General features: G+C 37.9%; 1 protein-coding gene across 2 annotated transcripts in view; it reads left to right on the top strand.

Annotated features, from left to right (window-relative positions):
- Nucleotides 1-23,871, top strand: part of Peak1 (pseudopodium enriched atypical kinase 1) — a 215,836-nt gene that overhangs the window by 78,482 nt on the left and 113,483 nt on the right. The window contains exon 3 of one of the 2 annotated variants that reach the window (XM_021173067.2): nucleotides 21,743-21,900. The gene's annotated coding sequence lies outside the window, so the exon portion shown is untranslated. Of the gene's footprint in view, nucleotides 1-21,742; nucleotides 21,901-21,931; nucleotides 22,124-23,871 lie in introns of those variants that run through there. The other variant, XM_029482036.1, reaches the window with a different exon arrangement.

The following is a 23,871-nucleotide window of genomic DNA, read 5'->3' as shown; positions in this document are numbered from 1 at the left end:
CGCCATTTAAAATAAGTTGGCACTGTGTGCACTGTGCTTTGAGTATCTGCTTACCAAGTAGAAAGTGATTGACAGGCTATGTTTGCCCCATTTATACTTTTTAGTCATAGGAGAAATCCTTTTGTTTTGTTTTGNTTTGTTTTGTTTTGTTTTGTTGTTTTGTTTTTTGAGACAGGGTTTTTCTATGTGGCCCTGGCTGTCCTGGAACTTGCTCTGTAGACCAGGCTGGCCTCTAACTCAGATACCTGCCTGCCTCTGCCTCCCTAGTGCTGGAATTAAAGGCATGCGCCACTACACATGTAACAAAATAATTTTACATTAGAGACAGAGACAGGCATATCTGAGTTCAATGCCAACCTGCTCTACATAGTGAGTTCCAGGCCTATATGCTGAGACCCTGTCTTTAAAAAACAAAACAAAAACTAAACTGCAGGATTTAAAAAAATCTGATGCCCCTTCTCCCCCCCAAAGAATCCCGTTTCTTTAATAGTTTAGATTCATCCTATTTATTTTCTTTTCAAATAATAATTGTGTGGAATTTATCACATGCAGAAAGTGAGGACCAGGAGTAACTGCAGTATGTGGAATATTTATTTTGCCAACACACTTAGTCACAATGAATACCTACTACTGTTTATTGTCTTGGTACAGTTTATAAAGTATGAAGTCTTAGAAGCCTGTGCATTTTGCTTTCTGCAAAAAAATTTTCCACTAGGACTTTTTAGATTAAAAACCTAGTAGAGGGCCTGGAGAGATGGCTTAGCAATCTGCTCTTGCAGAGGCCCAGAACCCAGCTTGGTTAGAATTCCAGATGGTTCTGAGCTACCATGTGGGTGCTGAGAACTGAACCCAGGTTCTCTTCAACTGCTTCCAGTACTCTCAACTTCTAAGCCAACTGTGCAGCCTCCACTTCTTAATTTTTAATCAGGAAGCAAAAAGTATTTAAAAAAAAAAAAAAAGTGCCTTTAAGTTTGTATACTTCCCCTTTTATCTATAAAATTACATACTAAGGTAACTTTTATGCTAAATGTATCACTTTTTATGCTAACTGTATCTTTATAAATGTTGATACATTCACAAGTAATCTATGTATTGCTTACTCTAGGTACTCCAAATTTTCCTTGTAGGAGAAAGGCTCATTGTTTAGGTCATAGCTGGCAAAGCTCTGCATACAGATAAAATGGGGAAAAGAACTCTGTCCTGTTTTAAAAATAAAAGCCTGTGCAGTTGAGCCTGGGTGGCTCTGGCTGTGGGACATGAGCTTACTTGTACTTCTCTGACAGTTTTGACTTACTAAAATATATGTTCATCTTTCAGATACAACTGTCAGACAAATCTCATCCAGGTTTAAGTCTTTAAGTTCTGTGACCTCATTCTTTTTTTGTGTATGTTGGTGTTTTTGCTCGCCTGTATGCTTGTATAAAGATGTTAGATTTTCTGGAACCAGAGCTACAGACAGTTGTGAGCTACCAGGTGGGTACTGGGAATTGAACCAGGGTCCTCTGGAAGAGTAACCATTGCCCTTAACCTCCAAGCCATCTTTGCAGCCCACTATTGTAAACTCATGATGCTTTATATAATCCTGTGCTGGTTTAAAGTCTGTCTCAGGGCTGTGTTCTGTATTAAGATTAGTTCATTTCAACATGACATAATGCCAGGGTAGCCTACACAGATGAATCAGAAAGTAATGGCGACTCTTTAATAATAAGTTAAAGTTCTTTAGTTTCAGAGAACTGAGAGGACCGTGTTTTTTAGAAAGCATCTGTCTCCAAGTCCTCTGAAGCTGGTTCAGCTCTCACTAGTACTCTGGAGAGAACTTAGTGGTTTCAAGCTGTCTTCTCTCTTTCCCTTTAGCATTAGCTCTTGTTTATGTTATTCACAGTATGCTTATTTTAATATAACATTCTTTTAGTTGAAGAGATGTATAGCTTAGTTAAAACTTGGAGAACATACCATTGAGATTGTTACTTATAGGGCTAGTTATGACTGCCACTGTGACCTGTGCAGGTAGGTCACTCTGAGAGTTGTTCTTCATAAGCCGGTTACGGGTGTTAAGGGCACATGAGAACTTGGACTCAGTGGTCTTGCTGCTTTCCTTGTCACCTCATGAAACCGGGGCGTGCTTCAAAACCTTGGCCGACTTTAGTACGCTGCATTCATCATTAACTAATGACTTGGAACTTAACCGTTCCCAATTAACCTATTTATTTTGTTTTTCATATCCTACTCTAAAATTGTGCTGTGCCTTTATTTGTAACTGCAACAGAACACTGACTGTTGTGGATAGCCCTGGGGCTAATTATATTTGATGTTAATTTCATTCTCCTGTGAGGGGTTGTGAACAAGGAAAGAGTCAGCACTCAGGTGATTTCCTGTAAACCTGCTTCCCACTTTAATTTGTAAAATAAAGGAGAGCTGATGATTGGGCAGATAAAGGGAAGGTGGAGTGGAAGGTTTGGGGGGAGAAGGAAGAGAAAATGGAAGAGGGAGAGGACACAGAGGAGGAGGAGGAAGAAGAAAAGCCGAGCAGAAGCACATGACCTGGAGAAACCACAAGTTCTAAGGGGTCTCAGAGATGTGGAAGATGGTAGTGTAGCAGTAGATTTGCCCAATCTAGGTGCCTGCATGTATTCATATTAATTGAGTTGTGTTTTCATTGCTGGGGCATATTTGGGTTGGAGATTTACCACAAGAAACTGATGCTTTTTATTTTGGAAAACATTTTTTCCTTAATGAAGTATAGATGAAGGAATAGCTGGTTTATTCTTATGGCATGAAATAATGGAGGCTGAAGCTCAGAACTCAGCCTGCCATGACCCGGTAGTGTCCAGATTTCCTGCTAGACATTGCTAGTGTTTATTCACTAGTCCATGTTAATGTGCTAGATGCCACATACACACAATAGAAGAACTGTAGGATTTTTTTCAAGTCTTAACAGTCACTGTGTTTATCAACCATGTTATAGTATTTTACATATTTGTGCTGTTTATATTGATTTTTTTTATCCTTAGAACTACCTTGAGACATGAGCATCGTCTTTTACATAAACTCAGAGTCAGCATGTATAGACAAAATTTTAAACCTCCTGATTCCTTGTTAATATTCTGTCTGGTACTCTACGGAGAAAGCAATAATCATTTTATTACATGGTGATAGATGGTAAACTACTAGAATAGTAATAATTCCCTATTTATAAAGCGCTATCAATTTTTGAAAAAATTCATACTTAAAAGAATTTAGAAAGAAGATTCTTTTGTACTTGTTGAAGTTTCCTTTATTAGACTCATCCAGTCAGTAGACCAAGCTGACTGTGTGGGGGTACTGGATTGTCACTAAAGAAGAAAAGTAGGCCCCGCCATTGAAGAAGTTCAGCCATCAAGATACTGTTGACTTTCACTATACATGAGGACAGTGAGATAGGCTGAATTTGCTGAGAAAATTGGAAAATACTTTTTTTTTCCTGTTAAAAGGAGAATCCTGTGACTGGTCCCATCTGTAATTGTTCCCATCCTTTGTCCTTCATGAATACAGACGTAATCCCTGGATCCGCAGTAGACTGTTTCGAAGTAGCAAATTCACACCCATAGTGAGCAAAGAGAATGAGCCTTGGACTCAATGGCCTTCTTGAGCCTGTCTTCCTAAGCTCAGAGGACTTACTGTGAGCACCCTGTGGGGTGACAGCAATGCCATTCTGTTTGTGCTACATTATACCCAAATGTCAGTTAGCTATCGTGTTTCCTTCTCACCAAACAATTCCTACTTTTTAAAGAAAACATTAGCATGGACTACAAGATAGTGTAATCAAGCCATAGCGGCCAGCTCCAAAATTAATCAATATATAGTCAGTCTTTTGTGCTCATGTACTTTCTTTCCTAGTCATAGCTAAATGTAATGGGTCCATAATGAAAGTTTGTGAAATTACTGAGAAAGCACAGGGAAGAGAGTGCCTAAGCTGGTAAGTGGTGGAGGCTATCATGAAAGGCTACACCAAGGAAATAATATCAGCATAGGCTTTAGGACAAGTAGAAAATGGAAAAAGAGCAACAGCAAGAACCTTTGATATTCCCAGTCAGAGGAGCAGCAGGTACACAGGGTTTCCAAAGGCATAGAGTGTCCCTGTGCTTGCCATGTAGTTTGTCAGGACAAGCATCAGTAGATGAGTGTACAAATGTGGTTTGGGGTCAAATCATGAATGGACATATGTTCCATACCAAGAAATTTGAAGCTGCCTTATGGGACAATGGGTAAGTTGGGATTTTAGAAGGAAAATCGCACCAGTATTACAGCCTATGATTTTAGAGTATTTGGAGAGCATGAGACCAGAGCTATAGCAATGGTTCAAATGGTATTGAAACCCTTGGTGATAATTTTAGCATGCCAGAAAGCCTTAGGAGTGACATTTTACAGGAAGAATTTAATAATTTACAGTTTCACCTCATGTGAATAACTTCATATGAACTGAGTCAAGAGAAGACTCTTCATATAATAGAACACAGAAGAAATGCAGGTGCTATTGACTGGCAGCATCTGGACTGTCATCCACAGCAATCCTGAGCACAGCCAGCCGTCAGTGTCACACTGGTGGACTGTCACTTTCTTTTTATGCTTGGCATTTCTTTAGTAAGCTTGCTATTACCATTCCCCATTCCCTTGCTGAGACTTATTTTATAGTGTTATTTTATGTGTAAGGCGATTTCATAATTGAGAATTAGGCTGAAAGCATTTGTGTTTCAATATGCATGAGTGCAGTTGCTCAGAAGGATTTTTAACCTCTCATTCATTGATTTTTGTTTCACATGAGGACAGGTGTTTTTAACTGCATGATGAGAATTACCCATCCCTTCTGATATACAGTGTTACACTGAAACTTTGATTCCATTTTGTATCTCTCTCTCTCTCTTTTTTAACTTCTTCACAGCTGACCAAAAAAAATGGCATCTGCAGTGTCAAAAATAAGAAGATAAAAACCCACATGATTTTACACTTCAAAATGATCCTATAGTTATTAGTATTTGTGTTTTTTAAAATCGTGTTTGAAGTTTATTACATTTATTAGAAGCAGGGGCAGGGTCACAGCACATATATGTACGTCAGTGGACCACGTGGAAATGTTCTTTCCTTCCACTGTGTGGGTCCCTTAGGTCTAACTCAGTTAATTGGGCTTGGTATGTACCTTTACCTGCTGAGCCATCTCTCTGGCCCAGTATGGTGGCTAGTTTTATGTCAGCTCGGCACAAGCTAGAGTCATTTGGGGAAAGGCAACTCTCAGTTGAGAAAATGACCTCTATAAGATCAGGATATAGGCAAACTGATAGGGTATTTTTAAATTAGTGATTAATAGGGGAGGGCACAGGCCATTGTAGGTGGTATCTCCTCTGTCCCACCCCATCCTAGGTTCATAATAGAATTCAAAATGATAAAGCCGTGATGAGCAAGCCAGTAAGCATTCCTCCAGGGTTCCTCCAGGGTTCCTCCAGCGTTCCTCCAGGCTTCTGCATGAGCTGCTTCCTCTAGGTTCCTACCTTGATTTCCTGCTCTGACTTCTTACTACAAGCTGTAGGCTGAAATAAACCCTTTCCTCCTCAAGTTGTTTTTGGTCATGGTATTTTTAATAACAGCAACAGAAACCTAACCATGACACCCAGCATATGTTTCTTAATCCCCTTTATCCTATGTATAGAAGATATGAACTGGGTACCTTATTAAGCTATGTTTAAAATAAAAAACAGAAAGAGATTTCTATTTAGAGCATTTAGAGATGCTTCAATTTGACATAGGTGGATTTCTTGTCTGACTTTAGGCTATGGTAAGTAGTATCTTTTCACGCAAGCAGTGGATTTTTCTGTGAAAGCATTTATTTCTTCTCCTAATTTTTGATAAATGACCATAATCTTTACCATTCATGGCAAATGTCCCATAGGTCTATTTTTCTATACTCTGGGTATTTAAAGATTGATATACTTTATTTATACTGCATTCAGAATGTAAACTACTTGTAGTTAATTAAGGTCCCCCAAAACCCTATCATTCAGCTTACCATATTTTTACTGTTTTGATTTCAAGTACCTAACTTCATCATATTAAGATTATTTGGGAATGGGAGAACTAGAGAAATGGTTCGGTGGGAAAGGGTACTTGCGATGCAAACATAGTTCGCTGTGACTGACGTACATGGAGTAGGAGATGAGACTGAAAATGCAGGCACGAGCTGGGGCGTTGAGAAATTTGCGAGTTATGCTTCAACCTCTACCCTGGGAGTGAGCCTGGGCTTGTTCTGTGTGTGGTTGGTTATCATTGAAGGCTTGATGAGTGCTGGTGCTTGATATAATAAAACGATTCATTTAAAAATACTAATTTTTCACAGCTGCACGGTACATTTGGGATGAGATGGGCAGATGTTGTAGGTTACTGGTCAGTGTGTTTGATAACACTTTGAATAGTGTGTGATTGCTTAGTGCTAGGTACTAGATAGTGAGTAAATGCTTCAACTTGCCCACTTTGTTTTTCACCTGGAAACATTTTGTTTTCAGATCTTGTTTCCAAAGTTTGGTAAGGACTGTTTTTCAGTTCATATAATTTCATAAGCACCTAGTATGAACTAGTAGACACTATCAAATATTTAATTATTATCATTTTATTCTTAAAACAATCCTATAAGGAATGTAGGGGTTTCTTCTATTTTGTACTTATATAATGTGCAGATAAGAAAGGTTAAATTTGTATAACTTTTCATATATTTATATAACTATATAACTTTTTTCTGATAACTACTGATAATCTATGTTTAGACTCTCCTTAATCACATACCCACCAAATCACATTGGAGCCTCTTAATTTGTGTGGTTGTGGAAGGTACTTTGTTCCCAAAGCCCTGCTTCATGCCAGATTCTGTGTGTTCGTTCTGTGAGTTAGCACTGGCACGGTGTTTCTCTCTTGAATGCAACAAGACTTTCTGGAGTTCTCTTCACCTTTCTTGGTTAGTTTCTTCATTATTCAGTTAGCAATTTGTGTTACATGTTTACAAAGTTGCTTAAGGACTCTCAGATTCTACAACTTAAATACTATTAAGCTTACCTGGAATCTACTAAAATATTTTAGAGATACACAACATATACAACTAGGGTTTCATGACTCAAAATTATGTGAAATATGGTTTATGTTTGTGCATTTTAGGATATGTGGTTCTAGCTGTTCTTCCAGCCCAGCATCACCCCTGATTTCCCCTTATTCCAAAAAATTCAACACTCACTCTTTGTTTCTGTATGTTAAGAAGTTTAGCCTTAGAAGGATTTTTTTAAAATCTACAATTTATTGCAAGCAGCCTCTGGGTACTTAAATCATCTTTAGCAAAGGTACACTATTCTTTGAATGTACTTTTTAAAGTAAAGAACAAATTTTATTTATATTAAAGAAAAGGATTACTTCTTAGTTACTTAGCCTACATCATTTAGTTTTTTTCTTTGTTTTATTAACCAACTAAAATACCTCTTGGCTGTTTTATTGCTTCAAAAATAGGACCAGCCAGGCATCTTTAATCTCACATCTCCCCCCCCCCCTTTTTAAGATTTATTTATTTATTTTATGTATGTGATATGCCGTCCATCAGATCCCATTACAGATGATTGTGGGCCACCATGTGGGTACTGGGAATTGAACTCAGGACCTCTGGAAGAGCCGTCAGTACTCTTAACCGCTGAGCTATCTCTCCATCCCCTAATCTCACATCTTTAATCTCAGCATTCAGGAAGCAAAGAAAACCATGCCTTCAAGTTTGAGGCCAATCTGGTTTACAAAGCAAGCTCCAGATTATCTAGGGCTACAAAGTAAGAGCTTGTTTTAAAACAAACAAATGAATAAAGAAAACAAAACCAAGTCCATGATAATAAAGCACTTGGACAGTGTGTCCTGAGTTTGATCCTTATCTTCAAAAACCAAAACCAACCAAAGAGTAACCAACATCTCTCAAACAGAGGAAGCCAAGGTTTGATTCTGCCTACAGTAAATTAAAGAGTAATTCAACTATCTGTAACTTATATATATTTCTCAGTTTACCTTTCTGTATGAAAAGAATGTATGAGTCCTGTTGGTTTAAAAAAAGAGTTGGAAGCAAGGAGTTAGAGCCACTTAAATAAGTTTTATTTTTCTTTCCATAATGTAGCATTTTCTTGCTTCACTTTTTATCAGTTTTCTGCTTTATCCTAACATTAAATCTTCTAATTTTGAGTCTTGCCATAGTAGCATGGAAAGGATAAAGATAAAGAGACATGCCCTTTTCACAGTGTTTGCCGGAGACCTGTGAATAGGAAAGACAGGTTGATAAAAAGCTAGATAAGGTCTTCATTTTATGATGAGAGTTTTGTAAGGTTTGGCAAATTGCTTAGAGTCAAAAGCTCTTGGTCACAATGGGATTCAGACAGATGTGCTGACGGGAGCCATGTGTCCCTTCTGTTATGTCACAGTGCTTTTCAGTTTATTTAACTTTGCTGTTCAGCCACTGATTACTGAAGGTGAGGACCAGGACTAAGATGGAGAGATAGGACATTTTATTTAAGGATGCTTTCTTTGGAGTTACAAGGAGAAAAAACCACCCTCTATTCTCTGAAAGTTTAGAAGGCTACAAAGGCAAGCCAATGCTTGCAAGCACTTAATAAGTGCCAGACTCTGTTGTACCATTTAACATGGGCTAGCATGTTCACATCATACTGGCCAAGTGTCATCTTCGATATTAGTCTTTATCTTTAAGATAGAAAAATAAGTGAATTATCCTAGATCACATAGTTAATTTGTAATAAAGGCAAAATTAAACCTCTGTCCTGGGAAAGATTAGACAGGCTACATCATACCTATTTGATTAAGATTTTATATCACATGAGCCAAGTACCTGGCAGTTGAGTCTGAGCATCTCTTTATACCCGTTAGTATTTGTGACTTCTAAACATTCTTAACTAGTAGTAATTGAATTGAGTCACTAGGATAATATTGCATCATAGTGTACCTATGCTCTTCCTTGTAACAAGCTGTAGCCATAGGTTTGGAAGCTTCCTGATCCCCTGGAGATGAGATTTTGAGTGAGCATGGATAGCAGCTGGGACAGACATAGCTGCAGGTGATAGAAGAGCAGTGAGACAGGAGACAAGTCTGAGTCTTTTCCGTTCCAGTATCCCTACTCCCTGTGTGCTGGACACATCCGTTACTTTTTGATTCATTTTTGTATCATGAGGTTGCCGATCTCATATGAAATTAGCCATTGCTTTCTCTGTTTCAGAAGTGAATAGCAAAGACTTCTTAGAGACAAGATACCTTCCGAGATCCCTTCATTGAATCTTCCCATATGACAGATAAGGGAAGAGTTCACACTTGTATAGCACATTAAATAATTCTCCGTTCTCTTGCATGTGTTAACCTCTTGCAAGCGTCCTCATGCTCTGCTGGGTTAAATGTTATCACTGTCATTGTACCCATGACCAAAGTAGCTGAGGGTCACATAGCTGGGCCTCGACTGAGGGACTTAGTACCTGTCTCAAGTTTGACATGCTTTCTTGCTTTAAGAGGATACAACTACATTTCCCTGATGACTAAGGATGTTGAACATTTCTTTCGGTGCTTCTGGGCCATTCGAGATTCCTCAGTTGAGAATTCTTTGTTTAGCTCTGTACCCCATTTTTAACAGGGTGATTTGGTTCTCTGGAGTCTAACTTACCGAGTTCTTTGTATATTTTGAATATTAGTGTGTGTTTGTGTGTGTGTGTATGTGAGGGGGGTGCGGGGAGAGAGAGAGAAAGACTAATCTTGCTGTAGGAAATAGTAAATTATGTTACTTTGGGAACTTTCTGTAAGTAGTACTGCATTCAGGAAAGGAATTTTTCTTTAAAATAATATGTCAGCTTACTATTTGATCAGAAAATATGTAGACTGTTGTTTTATTTTTTTTAACCTATTGTTATATGGTACTTGAAACTAGAAAGTGACAAGGCCTCTTCTCCTGAGTTGATTTTTAATTGTCCCTGGAAGCTTCAGTTTTGTTGTATCATTTCTACTCTAACCTGCTTCTATCTTCCTTACCAGATGACAGTTTTAGACACTACTGTAAGTTGTTCATTATCCAGGTGTGACTTAGTGGTCCTAAAGTAGTTGTGATGATGAGCTGAGGGATTTGAGTTTTTAAAAATGACTGCACTTTTTCCTGTGATATGTGAATTTCTTTGGTTTGACTTTCAGATTAAAGAGTTCTTGATCTAGGTTAGCTGCATGCCAGCCAGGCTTCCAGAGAGCTCTTCATTCAGGTTAAAACATTTTTTAAAAAGCTAGCATTCTTTGAAAGCAAGTACTTGCCCATAATCCCAGCACTTTGGAGGCTGAAACACAAGAGTTCAATACCAAGGTGGACAACAAAGTAGTTTCAGGCTAACTTGAATTATATAGTTAAACTGTCAAAAATTTCCTTTGGTATATGTCTATAGTCTTCTAATTAATTGAATAATAATTATTATTATTATACTTATATAATTAAAATAATTATTATTATCATTACCTTACTTTTGGCTTGAGACAACATCTCAATATGCAGCCCTAGCTTGCACAGAAATAACTATGTAGGCCAAGCTGACCTTGAACTCTCAGAGATCTGTCTCCCAGGTCCTGGAACTAAAGATGTGCGCCACCACTCCTGGGAGCATTTTAATGTAGAAGACATAGTTTTAATTTATAAAGGCTTTTGCCTTTAAAATATTTTTATAAAAATTATTTAAATCCTTTTTCCATTTCATTGATACATGAATAAATCTAATAGCATTAAGCAAAGTACTTTACCTGGAAGTTGATTAGTATAGATTTATATCTTTCTGTGTAATTTGTTTTTTGGGGCAGGTCACTTTACAAAAAAATTGATTGCAGTTCTTAGTGAACATATGAAACTCTTTAATTCTTATTTTTAATTGTATGTGTGCATATATGTATGTCCGTGTGCATGTATGTGTGTGTCCAATTTGTGCATGCATGTGGAAGCTTGAGGACAACTTTGGGTCTTATCCTCAGGAATGCTGCCCACCTTTGAGGCTGGGTTTCTCATTGGGCTGGAGTTAATCAGTTAGGCTTGACTGGATGACCAGGGATCCCCAGGGATTGACCTTTCTGTGACTTCTCAATATTGGGATCATAAGCACATGCCACCCTATTCTACATTTCTGTGTGGGTTCAGAGGAGCAAAGTGAGGTCCTTGCAGTAGCAGGGCTTTGCCATCTTAGCCCCAAGCTCATTTAGGTCTTCTTTGATGCCACTCATGTTCAGTAAATCTGAGAATGGCAGTGAAGAAATTATGGGATGCTGGTTTCTATCTGCATGTATGTTTTAGTATGATTGATCTAAGCACCCAAGCAACAAAATGTCTGAATGTTAGCTTCCTTTCTGAACAGGATATTATAAATTTAACATGGCACTAGAGTGGTCAGAGCAGAGGAAACTTGGAGTGAGTGGGTGTTATGAACATGGGCGTGGCCATTTTACAGACCTTAGCCTCAGACTCTTGGGAAGATGGCAAAGTCCCCCCTGCTCTGCCCTTGCAGGGGTGAGGGTCAGAGGAGTGGCAAAGCCTTCTTCTAGAATATGTGCAAATGTGAATAGTGAGTGTAGAAAATGTCCATCTAGCCCTCTTTCTCCTTCTGGACATTTACAGCCTGAAGACTGCTCCCCCACAGAGATTGCTACTGAGATTAGCCACCCTTGACTCCTTGTTCAGCTGTATATACTACTCCTGCTTCCTTGTGTATCTTGTTCAGCTTTATATACTACTCCTGCTTCCTTGTGTATCTGTGCAATGACCCTACTTCCATTGCTCAACTGTATGTAATAAATACACTGATGTACAGGATGTTGTGGTTTCTCCGCCAGAGAGCCCAGTCCCCTCTCCATCTGAGTCAGGTCTGTCCCTGAAGCCATGACAAAGATATGGCAATGGAAGTTATAGAAAGATCTTAATTAGTTTTCTTCTTTCAGATATACTTAACAGTTAAGCGATTCAGTATTACTCAGGACATCATTAATATCTTACTATGCTTGTAAGAATTCAAAGGGTTGAGTCCAATTTTCATAAATAGAAAGATAGGCAATGAACAAGGATTATAGGATCTATATTGACTTATATTTTGTAGCTCATTTTATAAATAGTTGCTCTGCTACTTGAATTTATCAGGGAAAAAAGTATCAAATAAATGTAAATATTCAAATACTAATTCAATATTTGGGTACCATGAATGCCACAATTTTTTATTTCTCAATGTGAAATTAGATTATTTTCACAGATACTTAAAGATTATTCTGCTGCATACAATTGAAAGTTATTGAAACAGATAATCATTTGCTCTTGGGCCTTTTAAAAATGAAAAATGTAGCTCCAACTCCAAATATAAACAAACAAACAAAAACCCCAAAGGCCATTAGCTGCAGTTTGTTTTCCTTGCATATGAATAAATTTGCATCAAAATGATATAAATTATCTTTCCAGCTTTGCTTGTTTTTTATATATTGCCAGAACATTTTGATTCAAGATTTGATATTCTGAAATGTGGCTGTTCTGCAGATTTACAAGAACAATGAAAGACTATTAAAAAGATCAGGGAGTCCACATCCCTTGTTTTATTAAGATTCATTCTTGTCATAGATTCCATTAGCTTGGACAAATATATAATGACACATTATAATGTGTACTTTATTATAATGTCATATAGAGGACTTTCATGACCTGAGACCTTCAGTGTCCTGTTTAGTCATCCCTCGGTCCTCTCCCATTGTTTTGTTTCTGTTTCTTCTGTTTCCATAGTTCCATAGTTAGATGCAAGCCATGTGGTCAGTTCAGTTTGACTTGTTTTTAACCTATTATAGGTAAAGATACTATGACTTTCTTTTTTCACAAAAGATTCTTGCTGGGCTGTGGAGGTCACACCCTTAGTCCCAGCACTGAGGAGGCAGAGGCCAGTGGATCTCCGAGTTCAAGGCCAGCCAGGGCTACTCAGAGACACCCTGTCTTGAAAAACCAAAGTGTTGGGGTAGGGGTGGGGGTATAAAATGATTTTTACTTTTAGATAATGTAAGTAAGCCTTATAAAAGAATTCACAAATTAGGAAGTTACAGACATAATGCACAGAGGCCTGTTAACACTAGTCCCTTTATTAGTTACACCTTATTTGACTAATACAGTATTAAAGGCAAGAAACCAATATTGGTGCAAATGAGTATATAGTTCTGTGGCATTGCATCACACCTAGATTCCTGTAGCCAACATTGCATTCCTTTGCTATATATTATCTTTTTATGTAGCAGTGCCCCTTGCCCTTGTCTGTGGGGGACACTGGGCGGGACCTCCAGTAAGTAGCTGAAAGCAAGGCACTTGTCATACTATAAATAAACCATCTTCTGTCCCTATTGCAGATCTTAGCAACTCAGCATGGAACATTCTTTGTTAAATTGAAGACTTTCACCGTTTCACTTGAAGTTCCCTTATGGCTTCTCTTTGGTGTTTCTGAAGTGTTAGCCTCATTATTGTTAATGAATTCTCTTTCATCCTTTGCTTCAGTACTGATTTCTGTCTTTTGTTCAGTCTAGCCACAGATTTCTTAGTGCTATTAATACTTGCTCAAAAAAAAAAAAAACAGTCTTCAGTTTCATGGATTTTTCTCTGGTTTTTGACTATTTTATTTATTTGTTTAGTTTTTGTTATTATCCACTTATTTTGATTTAATTTGCTTTCCCCCCGCCCCCATAGAATCTTAGGCAATTGCTTTTAGTCTTTTACCTCCCTAATAAAAGTAGAAGAAACTATAAATGTGCCCAGAACATCTTAGGAGAAGTATCTCACAGATTTTGTATTTAGATTTTCACTTTTATTTGACTCAAATTATTTTATATTTTCCTATGATTTTCTCATTTACTGTATAGATTATTTTAGAAGTATATTGTTTGATTTCTGAATGTTTGGGGCTTTGTAGAATCTCTCTCTTGCTGTTTTCTGACTTGATTTCATGTGGTTTCCGTTCCTTTGGTTTATACAGCCTTATTCTTGTTGAGGCAGCGGTGTGTTCTGAGAAATGCCTTGGTCATCCTAAAGGCACCGCGCTGCTGTGGACCAGTGTTGAGTGATGCTCAGAGCTGAGCGATGCTCAGTGTTCAGTGATGCTCAGCTTTCTCAGATCTCCCTTCTGTGTGTTTGGAACACTTGTTCTTTTAATTCATGGGAATCTGGTGTCTTCAGCAGTGCTGGCATCTGCCCATGGTTTCTGACAGCTTTTGCTTCACTCATTTTGTACCTCTGGCGTGTACACTTAGGATTTCCCCACTTTTTGAATACATTCTCTTGTAGACTCTAAAATGCCCTTCAATCTCTGACAATAAGTCTTCTACTGTACTTTAAATGGGGCTGTTCCATATTAACATTAAAGGTTTTTTTGTCTTTCTAATTTCAACCTGTTGCCTTATTTGTGTGTGTGTCGGGGGATGGGGGGAAGAGCGAGGGGAATAATATATGTTTGGATCTTAAACTTTTTATGTCTTAATTATTTACTTGGAGATTTTGTTGTTGTTTTGTTTTGAGACATGATCTTGCTATGTAGCCCAGGCAAGCCCAAACTCAAAATTCTACGTCCCATTCCTCTTACATGGGTCACCATGACCCAGTTATAAATTTGGCCCTATACATTGAAGATTTAGAGCAAGACATATACGTCTGTGGTAGTAGAGCACTTGCTTAGCATGTACAAGGCTTTGGATTTAGTCCTAGCTCGATATGGAAGAGAATTTATATTTAATATATTAATTGTTTTTGTATTGAATCTGTCCTCTCACTAGTTTGTTCTCTGTTACTCATCCCTTCAAAGTAATCGTGCTGTTAGATTCCATTTAGTTTCTTCTCTTGGTTCATTTGGGCCCCCATCAGTTTATTTTCGAGTCTATGTCCTTGGCTCTTGTTGTTTTAGTTCTTGCTCTATGAATGTAATACATCTCTTTTCTTAGAACGGCATCACATCGTGCCTCATAAGATGTGGTTTTTACAAGAGTGGTCTTTTTCACTATGTCAGTTTTTGGTTTTTCTTTTGATTTTTGGTGTGTGTGTACATGTACGTGTGTACAATGATACACTTGTCAAGATCGAAAAGCCAGTTTGTGAAGTAACTTTGTGGAGTCCTCTATCATGTGAGTCCTGGCCATCAACTCTTCAAGCTTGGTGGCAAGTGCCTTCACTCCCTAAGCCATCTCTCTAGCCTACCCTTTTTCCTCCACTCTTGCTCTCTGCACTTCCCTTTGGGTAATTTTGTTGCTCTGTCTGTAAGTTCACCAATGCCTCTTTTCTTCAGAATATAAACTATTCTTTGTCTATTCCATGCAATTTCCTCTTAAATCTTACATTTTTATTTGTTAGTTTTGTTTTGAAAATCTTCAAATTCACTTACACTCACCGTGTTCCTGTTTTCATTTATATCCTGGACCATTCGAAGAACAGAATTAAAGAATCACTTTATATGTTTTGCCTGCTAATTGTCTCATTTCTTAGTGTCTCTAGATGGATATTTTTCTGGTTATGAATTACAGTCTTACTGCCTCTTAAAATATCCAGTAGTTTCATTAAATGACAGATAGCTGTGAATTTTCTATTCCTAGGTTTTAAATTTTGTTTCTTTAAAGAACATTGGACTTTCCCTGAAAGACAACTTGCTAATTGCATACCAATTTGTTCCCTTCTAGCCTAAGCTCAGATGACTTCCATACAAGTCCAGAGTAGCCCTCTCCTCCCCACCCCCAAGACTGTGATGTGTCTGTGATGTGGCCCATCTGTGGTCCTCCTGGTTGGTTTGTATATTTAGTAAGGTTTTTCCCTTCATGCTAGAGAGAATTTGTTAATTTTCTGCTCAGTGTCATCTTTGAGAATCATTTATGTTTTTATTCCTTGGTAACTTTATTTCCTCGGACTTTCATCCTTTCGAGAAACGCTACCGTTGCATACAAGTGTTCGTGTGGCTGACACTCAGGAACCCGGTTCCAATTCTAGGAACCCGTTCGCTCTCTCAGCAGCTCTGCTGTGTGATCTCCAGCCACACAGGCCTCTTCTCAAGTTCTGCTCAAGTCAACAGGATTACAAGGCTCTGTTTGGTTCTTACTGTGCTGCAGTGGAAACCGCTTCCTGCCAGAGAGGGAAGCTCTGTTTCTTCCTTCTCTGCAGTCCTGGTCCCCACGCCTGAGTCTGAAATGGTCTTTTCCTGTTTTCTTTACCATGTGGTTCTTGTTTGCAGTGGGAGGATCATTCCGGACGTGTTTACTCCCTCGTGGTCAAAAGAAGATGTGGAATCATTCTAGAACGAGTTATAACACCTTTGCAAAATTCCAAAGCTCTCAGATTCCAAAGCTATTTTTAATCACTATTGTTATGAATAATCTTGTTTCTACTGTGGAAAATGTTATTTACATTTCAACTCAAAGAGCCCATTACAACTTTAAATCAGAACTGGTCAGAAGACAATGATTGTCATACCTAACAAATTTTATAAATCAACAAAAAAGGGTTTTTTTTTTTTTTTTAGTATAAAACTGACTTCATATTATTGGATAATAACTGTAAATATAAAAATACTATTTAATGTTTCCTTACAAGTATAAAGGTATAAAGTAACAGTGGGTAAGGACCTAAAATAAACTATTTGACCTAGAGTTTATTTAATTTTTTTCTCATAATATATTTTGATCATGTTTCTCCCTCCTCCCACACTCTGCCCAGCTCCCTACTCACCCAAACCTATCTCCTCGCTATCTCGTTGTCTCTGTCTCTTACTCTCACTCTATCCAAAGAACAAAAAGAAATAAAACAAACAAAAATGCCCACTGAGAAACGCCCATTAAGGCCGTTAGCATTTTAAAACGTATTTCCTCTTACATTAGAGGATAGTGATACTGAACTGAACTTAGATTGTGTCAGGAATTGGAAAACATTAATTATAAAGGGAGACTTTGCAGGCAGTTAGCTTACTATGCTCTGATCGCTACTTACCCTCGCCCTTATATAGTTCAAAGGCAACCGTAGATGATACATAAACAAAAGAACTGGCTGTGTTCTTAGGAAACCTTATTTTTAGATAATGAACTTTAAATCTCATATAATTTTTATGCTCAAAATACTCTCCTTTTGATTTTTTCAATTGTTTTAAAATATAAAAACTATTTTTAGCTTGTAGACTATAAATAAGCAGGTGGCAAGTTTGGCTTGGCTCCTAGCTCCATGGCTTTGACTGTCCCTGCTCTAACTATAGTTTCCAGTGAGATGTTGGATCCCCAGGAGATTGTTGTACTTCAGTTGTGATATTTTTACTTAAAACTATTCCCTATTATTAAGTTTAATAATAAAGCAAACATGTTTGGGTCTATAGGACTTTTGAGAGAGACTGTAGTACAGAAGTTATGTTAGAAGCCGGACACGATGGCATGTGTCTGTATTCTCAGTTACTCAGGCTGAGCTGTGGAGTTTGATATCAACCTGAGCAGCATAGTGAGTCAGTCAGTGTCTGTCTGTCCCTCTTTCTCCCTGTCTCTTGTCCCTCTCGATAGCTGTCTTTTGCCACTTTGTGGGGTCTTCTTTCTTCCACCATTCTCCACCCTTTCAACTCCTAATACTATGTTGGAGAGAAAGATTCTTAAATCTAATTTCTTTCTTTTTGTTTCTTCTTCGACCATGACTACTACCAAACAGCAACCAACCCTCCCAAATGACCAACTATGACCAGCCCTGGCCTTTATATACCTTATGAAAAATCCCCAGAATTCCAAATGCCACATATTGCAGAAGCTATCTGCAATTATTTGCAATATTAATATTGCAAAACCATGCCTCTGTTAGAGCACAAGACAATTCATAGTCAGCTGCTAGGGACACTGAAGCAGCACACCCCACACCTGGGACTAGACTGTAAACCTATTATAATAGTTCTGTTTTTTTTTTTTTAAAGAAACCAAAATTCTGTCTTTGTCTCTCTGTCTGTCTCTGTCTCCCTGACACATACTCCCTTACACACGCACGTATACACACATGGTGGCAGAGGCATCTGGCATCCTCTGTTAGGAAGAAAAGAGAGGCAAATTCTGTTGTTCAATTTACTTTTGGTCCAGTATCCCAGTCCTTAATTGATGGCACTGTCATTTAGAGTAGGTCTTCCCACCACAGTTAACCCAGTCTAGAAATTTTCTTACAGGCTTGTCTCCTAGGTTTATCTAGATCTGTCCAGTTGACATGACAGTCACTGCTGTCCATCACAGTTATTTTGTGATGAAGTTGACTTTGCTTTAATAAACAAAAGGTTCTGAGTTAGAGGCCAGCCTGGTCTACAAAGTGAGTTCCAGGACAGCCTAGGCTATACAGAGAAACCCTGTCTCGAAAACACCAAAAAAAAAAAAAAAAAAGAAAAGAAAAGAAAAGAAAAAAAAAAGATTTTTGAATTTCATATCGATTCCACTTAAAGATTCTGGATTTTCTATCCCAAGTTTTCAATCCTGGACCAAAGCTTCTTTGATTATTGCCTGCTCTTCTGGAATGCCTTCTACATATCTTGGTTGGCCCATAGAATAGAAAATATATTTGAAAGCCTTGATTGTCCTGAACGCACTAGCTTTGTAGACCAGGCTAGCCTCAAACTAAGAGATCTACTTGCTTCTGCCTTTGCCTCTTGAATGCTGGGATTAAAAGCATGTGCCAACCACCACTTGGTTTTAAACATGTTTCAAACAGAGTTTGTTCTTGTCTTTAACACCAACTTTAACCATAGCAAGTTCTAAATATATAATTTATTTATATGTGGTTGGCTGAAAGATGAGTAAGTAAAAAGAACCTGTTGCATAATTTGTGCTGATATCTAATATGCTAACATGTAAGTCATCAACAGTACAATGTAACTAACTATACACAGACATACTTACTCTTTAGTCATTTTAGAATGTATGTGTGTGTGTGTATACATGTGTGTGTGTCTGTGTGTCTGTGTGGAGAGATAGAAAGAGAGTTATAAAAATACTTTATTTCCTGGATGATTTAAGACTAACTTACTAACTTTGTGACCCACTACCTCCGAATCTGTGGGTTGTGATCCTTTTGGCAAACTTCTATCTCCAGAACTACTTATATTACATTTCATAACAGTAGCAAAGTTTGGTTTGGGGTCACCACAACATGTGGAACTGTACTAAAGGAGTTATCCCAGAATTAAGGGGAAAACTGAAACATAGCCTCCCTGATTAAACAAGGCTGCAGTTTCTAGAAGCTCAGTGTTTAACTTCATGTCAGCAGAGAAATGAATGTCATTCAAGAAAGAAAGAGTCTGTAGTGACTGCAGGACACTATCCATACTGTTCCAGGTCACATGTGATGAGACAGATAAATTACCATATAAGAGGGAAGAAATCTAGATGTTGAGGTTAGTAAACATTAACTTAAAAATCAGCTATTTTAAGTGTGGCTAAGAAACTTGAAATAGGGCTGTGGGACATCTCAGTTGTTAGAGGAACTTGCTGCTAATCCTGAAAACTTGTGTTTAATCCCTGGAACCCCTGAGCTAGAAAGAAAGGACAGACTCCTGCACGTTCTCCTTTGACCTCTACATCCAGCCTCTCCAATAAAAGTGGGAGGAAAGGAACCAGAATTTGCACAAGAAGTTCTCTAACTTCTGCTCCGCAGCTGTATCCTGCAACCATGGGCTCTCAGTGTGGTACCAAGACCAGGCTTAGACTCAGGCCTTAAAGTCTTTCTATCTCAGATTCTTAAGTAGTGGCACCACCCAGCTTTAAAAAGTTCTCACCTCAGAAATCAGTTTTCAATCAATGTGTTCTTTGAAAATAAAACAAATATAAATTCAGACAAGTGAAAAATTAGGTAGTCCCTAGTCAATATAAGTACACCATTAAAATGCTGAGAATTTTTAAACTAACAGACAGTAAGTAGTATTAGATTGAAAGGTGGTTCTATAAAAGAGACGGAACCTCTCAAGTAATAAGTAAATAAAATAAATAAAAGACAGTTGACTGTGGTTTTATAATGTATATAGCAGGTTAATTCGTGATTACAGTATACAAAGGGAGAATTACAGTATATGGGTGATATTTCAAGATTCTTATTTGCTTGTTAATAACTTTAAACTATGACAATTTGAGAATGTATATTGTAATCTCTAAGCTGTTGAAAAATATTTTACTGAAATCAAGGCAATGAAAGATAAACAAAACTAACAAGGGACAGAAACAGTAGAAATAGGAAACATTTAAATGGTAAAACATTTTGCACCCAAGCATTTCAGAATTTAAATGAAGTATAAATGGATTAAACTCTCCATTAAGAGTCAAGTTTCAGAGTGCATAAAGATTTAAGGCCCTAGCTGTATCATATCTACAGATCAGACATTTAAAATGAAAAGATTGAATTAAACACATTTATAGCACTTTCCTTTTATGTTTTCATTTTATGTCTATTATACTTGGTCATCAGCAAGTTCAGGAATAAGATATTCAGCAGAAATCATTTGGGGGGCTTTTAGTCAGGTACTGAAAGAGCAGCCAACACCTGTCCTTGGGGAAATTACTTTTCTGTCACTGAGTACTTTTTTTTTTTCAAGACAGGGTTTCTCTGTGTAGCCTTGGCTGTCCTGGAACTCACTCTGTAGACCAGGCTGGCCTCGAACTCAGAGATCCGCTTGCCTCTGCCTCCCAAGTGCTGGGACTAAAGGCATGCGCCACCATGCCCGACGAGTACTTTTTTTATACTTGATTTTAAAACTAAAAGTTGCTTAAAGTACATTTTTCTTTTCTAAGGACTTACAGTGGAAAGATGACTAAATAATTTTGTCACCATTCTTCAAGACTTACATATTTTGGTAATCCTTACATCCTGCTTAATACTGTGTCACATGAATGTTTAAACACTGTAAAACATTAAGAGGACCACAGCTGTGTTCAATTTAGATAGCTTTTGATAGAGCTATGCTCCAAAGCCTCTCTCTTTTTTTTTTTAAGTGCTTTTTAAAATTTAAAATGTATTGAAGGATTTAATTTTATTCTATGTAAGCATAATCAGAAATCTTTTTATATTTTGGTTCTGAGCCTATCCGTTAACGGCTGAGCCATCTCTCAATCCCCAGGAATCATTTTAGAGTAATAGTAGTCATCTTTCACTTTCTCTTCTAGTCACTTTTTTATGAGTGTTGTGCCAAAACCAAACTGGGGATTTGGCCAGTTTAGAATTCTTAAATTGAATGCCCAAGAGTCAGAAGTAGAGTTTTTTAAAAATGTTAATTTTTATAACTATTTTCAGCTTGTTCATAAATATATTTTATGCTTAAATTTCACATTGCTAACTGGCTAATTAAATATTCTCATTTGGAGATAGCTGGAACAAATATTTTCCATTCAATAGATAGCCACATGTTTCTTGTAAAAAGAGTCTTAAGGACAATCAAATAACATTTTCAAAAATCTTTGTCATCAGTATTTTGGTTCTTGAAGATAACTTGTTTTTTTGTTAAGTATGACAGGGGAGTTCTCAGGTGTGTGAGGTTGTATTTGTCTCCACCTAAATAAGAAGGTTAAATCTTAAATTAATTAGATTATTCGTGACTGCTGAATGAGGGTAAAATTCAGAATATCCAAGGACAAAGAAACAAATGCAATGTATTTAAATTTCTCTGCCTTTTATCTAACTTGTTTTTTTTTTTTCTCTCTCTCTCTCCTACAGTAAACATCGGTACCTTCAGAATATAGGAATGAGAGGCAAGGAAGAAAGGACATTCATCATACGAAGATTTGAATCACTTTGAAACTGTAAAGGGATGTAGCACTTGCTGCCGAATGACCTTGCTCACCAGAATGAAGGAAGTGCTTCAGCATTAAATGGTAACCATAATTCTCCTATCGTGTTGTTCCACGAGCGTTTTAGAGCACTTGAAAGACTCCTTCCTAAGTTTAACTGTTGGTCATCATCTACTGTGGAAGACCCTGTTAATCTTACAGCGTAAGGGAGTTGGGCTTAATTGGTCCTTCCTGCTTGTTTAGAAGGATTGCGAGGCTTTACTCCTGCTTCTCAGCAAGAACCAGAAGCTACTTGAAGAGCAATATGGTCTGTACGTCTGTCACCCACCCTTCACCAAGTATGCTCTCCCTCGCCAAAAGGGAAGCTCAGTGCCCGAAGGATTTAGTAGTTCTTTCCATAGACACCCGTCTTCTGAGTTACATTTTAGTTTCCTTACTTTATATCAGATTTGTTCTCTTATGTTTGAAATTTTAATTTCATATTTAGTTTCTTTTTTGGCCCTTTCTACCTTAAAAGAAAAAAAAAGTTCAGGAATTGAAAAGGAAAGGCATGAACATCTAGAATAGAAACAATATTTCTTTTTGAAGATCCTGTGAACATTCTTCTCCTCTTGATACTTAAAAGCCTGTTAGGTGGCAGGCAGGGCTGAGCACACATTTGGGAAGACTTGGGATAATGAGTTGCTTAACTCTTGATCTTGGGCCATTGTTTGAATGCATGTTTATAAAGATTCATGTTTACAGCTTTTTCTGGTATTTGTGTGTGGTCTGTGCATACGTGTGCATACGTGTGCGTGTGTATGGTATGTATCTGTGAATGCGTTCCCAAGGTTGACATCAGGGATCTTCCTCAGCACTCCTCTCCTTATGGACTGAGACAGTACCTCTGTTTCATTTCTTTTGCAAAAGCAACTCAAGGGAGAAATGGTTTATTTCTAGCTGTGAGTTCCAGAGTAGAGTCTCTCATTGCAGCAACCTGAAGTAGCTAGTCACATCCATAGGACGAGCACACAGGGCATGAATGCACACATTCATATGCTCAGCTCAGCTTACATTCTCCACAGTCAGGATCTCCCTGCCTAGGGAATAGTGCTAGCCCATAGCGGGTGCGTCTGTCTTCTCCTCAGTTAATGTAGTCAAGATAATGCCCCAAAGATGCGACCGTAGGCAGGCCTGATCTAGACAGTTCCAGAAACTGTCTTCCCAGGTGATTCTAAGTTGTGTTGTTAGTTGTTAGTTAAAATGAACCACCAGAAGTAGAGGTTCTCAGTTGATCCCAGAGCTTGCCAGGCTATTCATAGGCCTTCTGTTTAACTCCCAAGCTCTGCTACGACAGGAGGGCTTTTACACCTATGCAGCATTTATGTGGACACTCTGAATATGAATGTACATCTTCGTGCTTACAAGGCAAATGCTTTATCAACTGGGTTCTCTCTCTAACCTCAAACTGTAACTTTTATTGTCACTGGTTGTCATTTACTTTTGAGTTGTAACCATTTGCTTGCTTGAGTACTATGCATTAGTAAATGAGAATAATTGACTACATCTATTTCCATGTTGTAAAATGCAGGGAATGTGAAAAGCTAATCAATGGACAGTACTATGTACTAGTCCTGAGTATGTACTAGTCCTGAGTATGTACTAGTCCTGAGTATGTACTAGTCCTGAGTATGTACTAGTCCTGAGTATGTACTNTATGTACTAGTCCTGAGTATGTACTAGTCCTGAGTATGTACTAGTCCTGAGTATGTACTAGTCCTGAGTATGTACTAGTCCTGAGTATGTACTGGTCCTGGATTATGTACTGGTCCTGGATTATGTACTAGTCCTGGATTATGTACTAGTCCTGGATTATGTACTAGTCCTGGAGTATGTACTAGCCCTATAGTATGTACTAGTCCTGGGTTATATACTAGTCCTGGATTATGTACTAGTCCTGGAGTATGTACTAGTCCTGGAGTATGTACTAGTCCTGTACTATGTACTAGTCCTGTACTATGTACTAGTCCTGGATTATGTACTAGTCCTGGATTATGTACTAGTCCTGGGTTATGT

This window comes from Mus caroli, chromosome 9 (assembly GCF_900094665.2).
Source record: "Mus caroli chromosome 9, CAROLI_EIJ_v1.1, whole genome shotgun sequence".
NCBI lineage: Eukaryota > Metazoa > Chordata > Mammalia > Rodentia > Muridae > Mus > Mus caroli.
The sequence above is the reverse complement of the archived record's forward strand: the minus strand, read 5'-3'. Positions and strand labels throughout refer to the sequence as shown.